This window comes from Gadus morhua, chromosome 4 (genome assembly GCF_902167405.1).
Source record: "Gadus morhua chromosome 4, gadMor3.0, whole genome shotgun sequence".
NCBI lineage: Eukaryota > Metazoa > Chordata > Actinopteri > Gadiformes > Gadidae > Gadus > Gadus morhua.
In genome coordinates, this window is record NC_044051.1 from 36,987,820 (window position 1) to 36,995,546 (window position 7,727).

General features: G+C 42.0%; 1 long non-coding RNA gene across 1 annotated transcript; it reads left to right on the top strand.

Annotated features, from left to right (window-relative positions):
• Positions 1 to 1,504: 1,504 nt before the first annotated feature.
• Positions 1,505 to 7,406, top strand: LOC115542645 (uncharacterized). The gene is made up of 6 exons (XR_003976588.1): positions 1,505 to 1,677; positions 2,075 to 2,121; positions 2,365 to 2,391; positions 2,653 to 2,744; positions 5,580 to 5,666; positions 7,305 to 7,406. It is a non-coding gene; the product is annotated as an uncharacterized LOC115542645 (long non-coding RNA).
• The last annotated feature ends 321 nt before the right edge of the window (positions 7,407 to 7,727 follow it).

Sequence of the window (7,727 nt, forward strand, 5' to 3'; positions counted from 1 at the left end):
CATCCCTTTCACCAAGGACCATTACTTCAGTTTTTTCCTTGTTCAATTTAAGACAATTTTGGCACATCCAGTGATTGAAGTAGTTATTTAGCTGTTGATAAACAGCTTTTTCAATGATTTTGCTTAAAAATGGTAAGTTAGATATGGCTTGATGACTGTTGTTTTCAGAGCCTGTGGGAATACACCTGTGCGATATCGCTACTGCAGGCCACATGAATAAAAAAATATATAATAATATACAAATATGTCAGTGTGTGTGCCCGTGTGTGTATCCAAACACATACACTGCAATTCGCATACACACATACAGCTCAATGTAAAACCATGAAAACATCATGTTCTGATCCCACAGCCAATTGAGGATATATTCATGAATGTGGCAACACATTATATACATTCTTAATATAGGCCTACCTTGAAAGTTTTACTATTTTACAGATGTTTGTTAAATTATAGAGCAAAGATACCTCGAGTGGAAATGAGGAAAATGTAATTTTTTTTATTGTTATTAGTTGTATAGGCAAGGATAAAATTCATTGAACATCTGGAAAATCATAAAAAAAATCAATTTTCAAGGAATAGGATAAATATCGAATATGAATACATTCATGAATTCATCCTCAAATCACCATGGGATCTAAACATGCCGTTTTTTATTGATTTACATTAAGCAGTTCCTCAGTTGTATCAATGTATTGTCTTATTTATTCTGTTATGTATGAGCAAATAAAATCTCATCAATCATATGACTGTCCAAGTACTTCCTTTTCAGTTAATATAAACTAGAAAATACTGTCTTAATATCTAAGTTTAACAATGCCAATCCTTACTTTAACATATGTGAAAATAAAAATATGCATTCATCAGTGCTTTTAGACGTGTTTCCAAGACGTGTGAGAGAACGGGCTCCGTTCAATGAAAAAGAGCACCATTTCTAAACAACACTTGCAGGTTTTTTCCGTTGGCTTGTGTCGATACGTCAAGTGTCGATACGTCATCTGTAAGCGCAGGACCCCGAGCCGATCTGGCAGCCGAACACATCTGGTACTCGCACAGGCACAGTTTTGTTTTTTATAGCTCAACCTGCAAAGACACAACAGTGGCATCTTGTGGTGACGCAGGGGACAACATCAACTCATCAATGTGTTGCGTCGGCTTGGCTTGTTTTCAATTCATTGTTCCACACACTACCCCATGTAATCCACTCACACAAAGAAGACTCAATCCAGCGCAAGCTTCTGACAGCTAAGCCTATAAGCTAGCCACTAGCCCCTACCTTTTACTGTTTGGACCGAATTGAGGCATGCTTATTCACTAAATGAATACAATTCTGAATGGGGGTTTCCTGACCAGGTGGGCGGTCTTCTTGTCATCAATGAATCGCCATGGATACCCTCCCACATGCCGAGGACAATTAAGCCCAAATCAGTTACACCTGTGCAGTGCAGAGGTTTTATATGCTCTACCCCAGAGTTTGATAACACAAGGCTGTTGCTGCTGTGTGTTGCATTCTGCACGTTCACAGCTAACACATTTATGAGTTCTGTTTGAACCATGATCCATTAATGTTAATCTAAAACAATATAATTGAATTGGTTGTAGAGGAAACCATAGGCGTACGTGATTACCAGGATCTTCATCCGTTTGTGTTGCTGGTGGAAAACACTATCACTTGAAGTGAGTCATGTATTTCATATATTTAAAGGTTGAAAAACTCTCGACCTTAGGACGAAGGTAGAGGCAGGCTGTGTTGAGAGGCTGTTGAAATAAATGGTAGCTTCAAGAGCATTTTTAAACCTGTATTCTTGCAATGAAGTGTTCCAAAACCATTACTGTCTTGTCTTCTGTCGTGATGCCTCTCCTAATTCACAGTTCACGAACGGTGCTTCCCATTGTGAGAGGGGGAGAAAGTTGGAGATGTTCCAGTTGTATGTCAAATGAATGGGACATTTCAGCGATGACTCAGTCTTGCAAAGTCCACCTTAACCTCGTACCACCAGCTAATGAGACACTCTAGCATTCTCTTGAGTGTTTGATTGTGTTTTGGCACCACTAACTCAAGTGTTTCTTTCAGTGCACCCTGCAGCGGTGGTGATGGACGGCAGAGAGCCTCACAATACCGTGAGTGGGCTTGCTCTCAGAGGATAGGAAGAAATAAATAGTATCCTTTTGACAAGCTGAAGTCTACCAGCATATATTCAATCGTGAATACCTGCCTGTCCTAGAAAAGCAAAGGTTCAGTTCAGGGAAATTATTGTAGAACCAGGTACCTTATTTTTGTAGATTTGGGCTGTATTTACAAATGTAAAATACTTGGTATTCAATGCAGTCGCTTGTCAATTCTGATTAATTTTTGTTTTGCAGTACACATCACTTGACACTAGAGGCCAGGTATGTCTTCATCTCACTGTAACTGAGTCAAATACCCTAATATTGTTTCCTTCCGTTTGTATGTTTAACCATAATTTAAATATTTGTTGTAGTTTGGTTCTTTAATTGCTTTAATGGGAAACGGAACCCACTAGGCAAATTAGTGTCTGCTATTCGCCAGTTCTTCAAATTATTGGTGAATAATTGGGTGACATCAAGCAGAGTTACCTGTTGTACAGCTGTGTGTTAACTCTCTCGTGGTTTACTTTGTTTTCTCATTAGGTTGGTCCCATATTGTTGGTGACCTGGACGGTGAGCAAAGACCACAAGAACAGGAGGAATCCCGCACCAGGGAGAGCAACGATAGAACCTAGGTACAGTCAGTGCCCCTGTTTCATCACTGTGTGTGTGTGTGTGTGTGTGTGTGTGTGTGTGTGTGTGTGTGTGTGTGTGTGTGTGTGTGTGTGTGTGTGTGTGTGTGTGTGTGTGTGTGTGTGTGTGTAAAAGAGTTAAGAATAATTCCCATTCCCTTAAACTTTGAATAGTGGGTCATTGTAGTAAAATCTGACCCGTGACACGAGTGAGAAGTGACAACCCAGAGGTCTAATGGAAGCTCGATAGTCCAGTTACCAGCATGACCAGTGCACTGTTCCAACCTGTAGGCTGTGCAGCAGTCATTCATCTAGGTGAACAGTCCCGTGTGTTTGTTTACCTCTCGCTCATTGGTGCTTGTGGTAACCACTTTGCCATTTGTGTTTTACCACATTGGGTGTGTGTCACTGTTGTTTGTGTGCGTGTTTCACTGTTGTGTGTGTGTGTGTGTGTGTGTGTGTGTGTCACTGTCGTGTGTGTGTGTCACTGTCGTGTGTGTGTGTGTCACTGTCATGTGTGCGTCAATGTGGTGTGTGTGTCACTGTCGTGTGTGTCACTTTCTCATTGGTTAGCACAATTTTGTCCAAGCAATCGTAATACAATTTCACATAACAAGTAAAGACATGAAAACATATTTGAATGGCTACTCACACCCACCTGGTGGTAGAATGGGAGCCTAGGCCACTTCACAGGATTACACTCTTAAAGGCACCCAGTGCAACTTTCGAGGCTTAAAAATAAACATTCAATTTCTAGTCTTTTTTACACGTAGTAAGTTTCAATAACTCCATACCATTACATACCGACATTCAAGCAGCAAAGATGAGACGTCGTTGTGTGGTGAGAACTGATAGAAAATCGATAACAACAATGCCGCCATTTTCTTTATTTTTTGTAACCTACAATAAATAAAGCAGGCTTCCAGTCAATGGAAAAATGGCTTCTCCCCACCGGCGATTGTTGTTGTTTACGATTTTCTATCAGTTCTCACCACACAGCGACGTCTCATCTTTGCTCCTTGAATGTCAATATGTAATGGTATGGAGTTATTGAAACTTACTACGTGTAAAAAAGACTAGAAATTGAATGTTTATTTTTCATTGAAGGTTTACATAAAGATGCACTGGGTGCCTTTAATACTGTAAATATACATGTAACAAAAAAGAGCTAAGAATAATTCTCATTCCTTTAAACTTTGAAAAACTGCAGTTTTATTCAACTTTTCCAACCTGAATGTGAACTTAAAACGAGTCGTGACATTATTCGATTTTTTGGACCTTTAAAGGGGTGCTATTATGTGACCAGTTGTGAGTGTGATGAGCCATTACAAACAGTTTGAAAATCTTGCTTTTCCTGTGTTTAAGTGTTGTCACAAGTGGGCGTGTCCACCTATAGATAGATAGATAGATAGATAGATAGATATACACACACACACACACAGGATATATATACACACACACAGACAGGATATATATACACACACACTGGATAGATCAGTCTTCCAGCACAACCAGTGGATGTTGCTTAAACATAGGGAAAGGCAGATTTTCAAACGGCTTGTAATAGCTGTTCACGTTAACAACCGGAAGTAAACTTCTCTCTACTCACTAACTTAACACCCTCACCCTGTTACATGATCGCACCAGGTTCAAAATATGTATGAGGGCCACCTGGTTTTGTCTTACGATGCTGCTGCTGTGGAAAGACCTTAGCTACATGCCTTCCCCAAGTTAACTTTAACTGGGGGTTTAGCCTGCGTGTTGCGATTTAATTATAAACTCTATAATTATGTGATGTTGTAGCAGCTGCTCACCAAGCGGTGTCAGGGGACACCTGCCGGTCATGAGCCAACAAACTCGGCTGGACCTGTGAGGAGATGGTCAACCGCTACGGTAAGCCAGGCTACGGTAAGCCAGGCTACGGTAAGCCAGGCTACGGTAAGCCAGGCTACGGTAAGCCAGGCTACGGTAAGCCAGGCTACGGTAAGCAGCCTGTGGCCCTACTGAGGAAAACTAAGATGGAGATTAATGCTCAGAGGGATTGTTAACTTTTTTGTTGTCCCTGCGTGTCTGATCAGCGTTCCCGCTGTCGTTTAAAGAGGCTGATGGCTTCACTTTGGAGGAATTAACCACTGGCTTTGGTTGAGACTAAGATGATCTGCTTTAACTGCATCACTGTGCTCTAACCCTTTTTGTTAATAACGTCCCTACCAAACCGCAAACCTGTTTCGAGTCATTTGTTTGTTAAGCACAGGTGTGCCTCATTGATACTACTGATTTTCGTTTAGGGTGTTTAGCATACGTATCTGAAGCAGCTTAAAATCATTAGATTTTTCAGAACAAACGACAATTAGTGCTGTCAATAGAGCTAAATATCAACCAAAATGTTTGTTTATTTGAGTGTGTAGCTCTGATCCCCTCGCCCTGCCTCAGTAGTTTGGACAAGGGTGGATCTAGCAGTGAACTAGGGTGTTCATGTCCCTGCCTGAGTGGTTGAATAACTGATTGTCTGATGCTCACTGGCCACATTAAACAATAGGCCTCACCACCTTCCTCGTTATTGAAAGGTTAAATCTTTCACCAAGATATTGTTTCCTTCTGTTTGAACGTTATTCCATTATTTAAATATATATTCTAGTTTAGTTCTACCCGATTGAGCCTAAATGCAGATCCTTAATTGCCGTAATGGGAAACTGAACCCACTGGGCAAATTAGTGTCTCCTGTTCGCCAGTTTTGCAAATTATTGGAGTGTATAATTGGCTGATGTCAAGCAGGGTGACCTACCTGTAGTGCAGCTTGGTGTTAACTCTTTCGGTTTACTTTGTTTTCTCATTAAGGTGTTGTGTTGGTGAAATTGACGTTGAGGAACGACCACAAGAGCAGTAGGAATCCAGCACCACGGAGAGCAGCCATGGAAACTATAGGTACAGTCAGTGCCCTTGTTTCACCACCAGGTGGCGGTGTGATTAGAAATGACCCAGATGAACGCTAAATAGATCAGTCTAACCAGTGGACTGTACCAACTGGTAGGCTGCCCAGCCGTCATACATCTAGGTGGACAATTTGTGTGTGTGGGTGTGTGAACCACTTTGTCATGCGTGCCGCTTTCCCAGGGCAGATATTTAAAGGCCATAATGGCAACTCGCACTCACCTGCTGGTAGAAAAGGATCCCTTTAAAGGACGCTTTGTAGGATCACACTGTTAATTATGTTGGGAATATATGTAGCAAAAAAATTAAAATCATTCCCAAACCTTTAAACCTTGAATAAATGCTTTTTGTTTCAATTGTCCTCCCTGACTTTGAACTTAAAACAAGTGATAATTACATTTTTAACCTTTTCTTTTTCACTTCGCCGCTCATGACACTAATAATCACGCTGCTCTACATGTATGTGCCAGGGAACTGGTAGTAGACTTCTCTTAACTCCTTAAAGGGGTGTGATATTATACCACCAGGTGTGAATGTGATCAGCCATTACAGGCCGTTTAGTGAGAAATCTCCCTTTGTCACTAAAACGCAGGAAAAGGCAGATTTTCAAACAGCTTGTAATGGCTGATCACGCTCACACCAGGAAGTAGACTTCTCTCTACTCGTTAAGTCTACTACCCTAACCCTATTACATGAACACACCAGGTTAAAAATATGTATGAGCGCCACCTGGGTTTGTCTTACGATTCTGCTGCTGCTGTGGAAAGGCCTTAGCTTAATTGCCTTCCCCACGTTCATTTAACTGGGGGTTTAGCCTGCATGTTGCGCTTTAATTATAAGCTCTAGTTATGAGATGTTGCAGCAGGTGCCAGTGGCGTCACTATGCTGTTTTATTTGGGGCTAAAGCCTATGATCTTTGGGAATAAATAAATACAAATATTAATAAACATTTATAAGTAGCCTAGTCTAGATAGTCCTTTTGGCAAGAGAATAAACAACAACCTGTTTACCACCTCAAATGAATTAACCTATCCCATCCCCAGTCAGGTGTGTGTGTGTGTGTGTGTGTGTGTGTGTGTGTGTGTGTGTGTGTGTGTGTGTGTGTGTGCGCAAGGTCTGCCTCACTTGTATTCATTTTACTCTGAAATAACTTGAATGGCACTTTAGATGTTTGGGGATAAGCAGCACAGCAGTCAGGTAGATATTTAAAGCTATAATAAACCGCATATTTCGTTTATTTAGATAAAGCATTATGAAAAAGTTTGCATGCACAATAAAGCATACAAATAAATTTGGCGCACAGCATTTGCATTTTCACTCTGGGTTAAGCCCCAGATGTTTATGAAACCTAGAAATCCCCACCCAAATCTATTCTCTTGAGTAGAGGCAATAAAAATGCAATATGCGTGGAAGAGAGACGGAGAAGGGAGGAAGGAGAGGAGAAAAGGGGAGAAGGAGAAGAGAGAGTTTTTAGTGACCAGAACTGTGTGTGTGTGTGTGTGTGTGTGTGTGTGTGTGTGTGTGTGTGTGTGTGTAATTTGCATCATACTAACTTTAGTATAAATTGCTTGACGTTCATGATGTCTGCGTAGTTGAAATCTTAAGATTTGCCGTTTTCTTTACACCACACAGGAACAACCATGGAAGCACTGTTGAGAAAACTGTTGGAGGCGAACAGGGCACAGCTATAGCCAGTAGCCGGGAGCTGCTGGGAGTGCTGACAGCCAGTCATGTCGGCAGTGCCCTGCCCTGGGCCCCAGCAGGTTTGTCTCGCCATGGCAAGAGACGCAGCCGCCGCCGCCGCAAGAGACGCCGCCGCCGCAAGAGACGCCGCCGCCGCAAGAGACGCCGCCGCCGCAAGAGACGCCGCCGCCGCCGCCGCCGCAAGAGACGCCTTGATCACCTAGAAGCACGGATTGGGCTGAGGGAAAGAGATAGGTGGAAATAATTGTACTGTTTCATATAAGAGGTGGATGACCCTTTTCCCACCCTGGTTGGATTTGGGAGGTGAATAAACCATTCGGCTTTGGACCTGCTCTCGTGTCATAATATCTG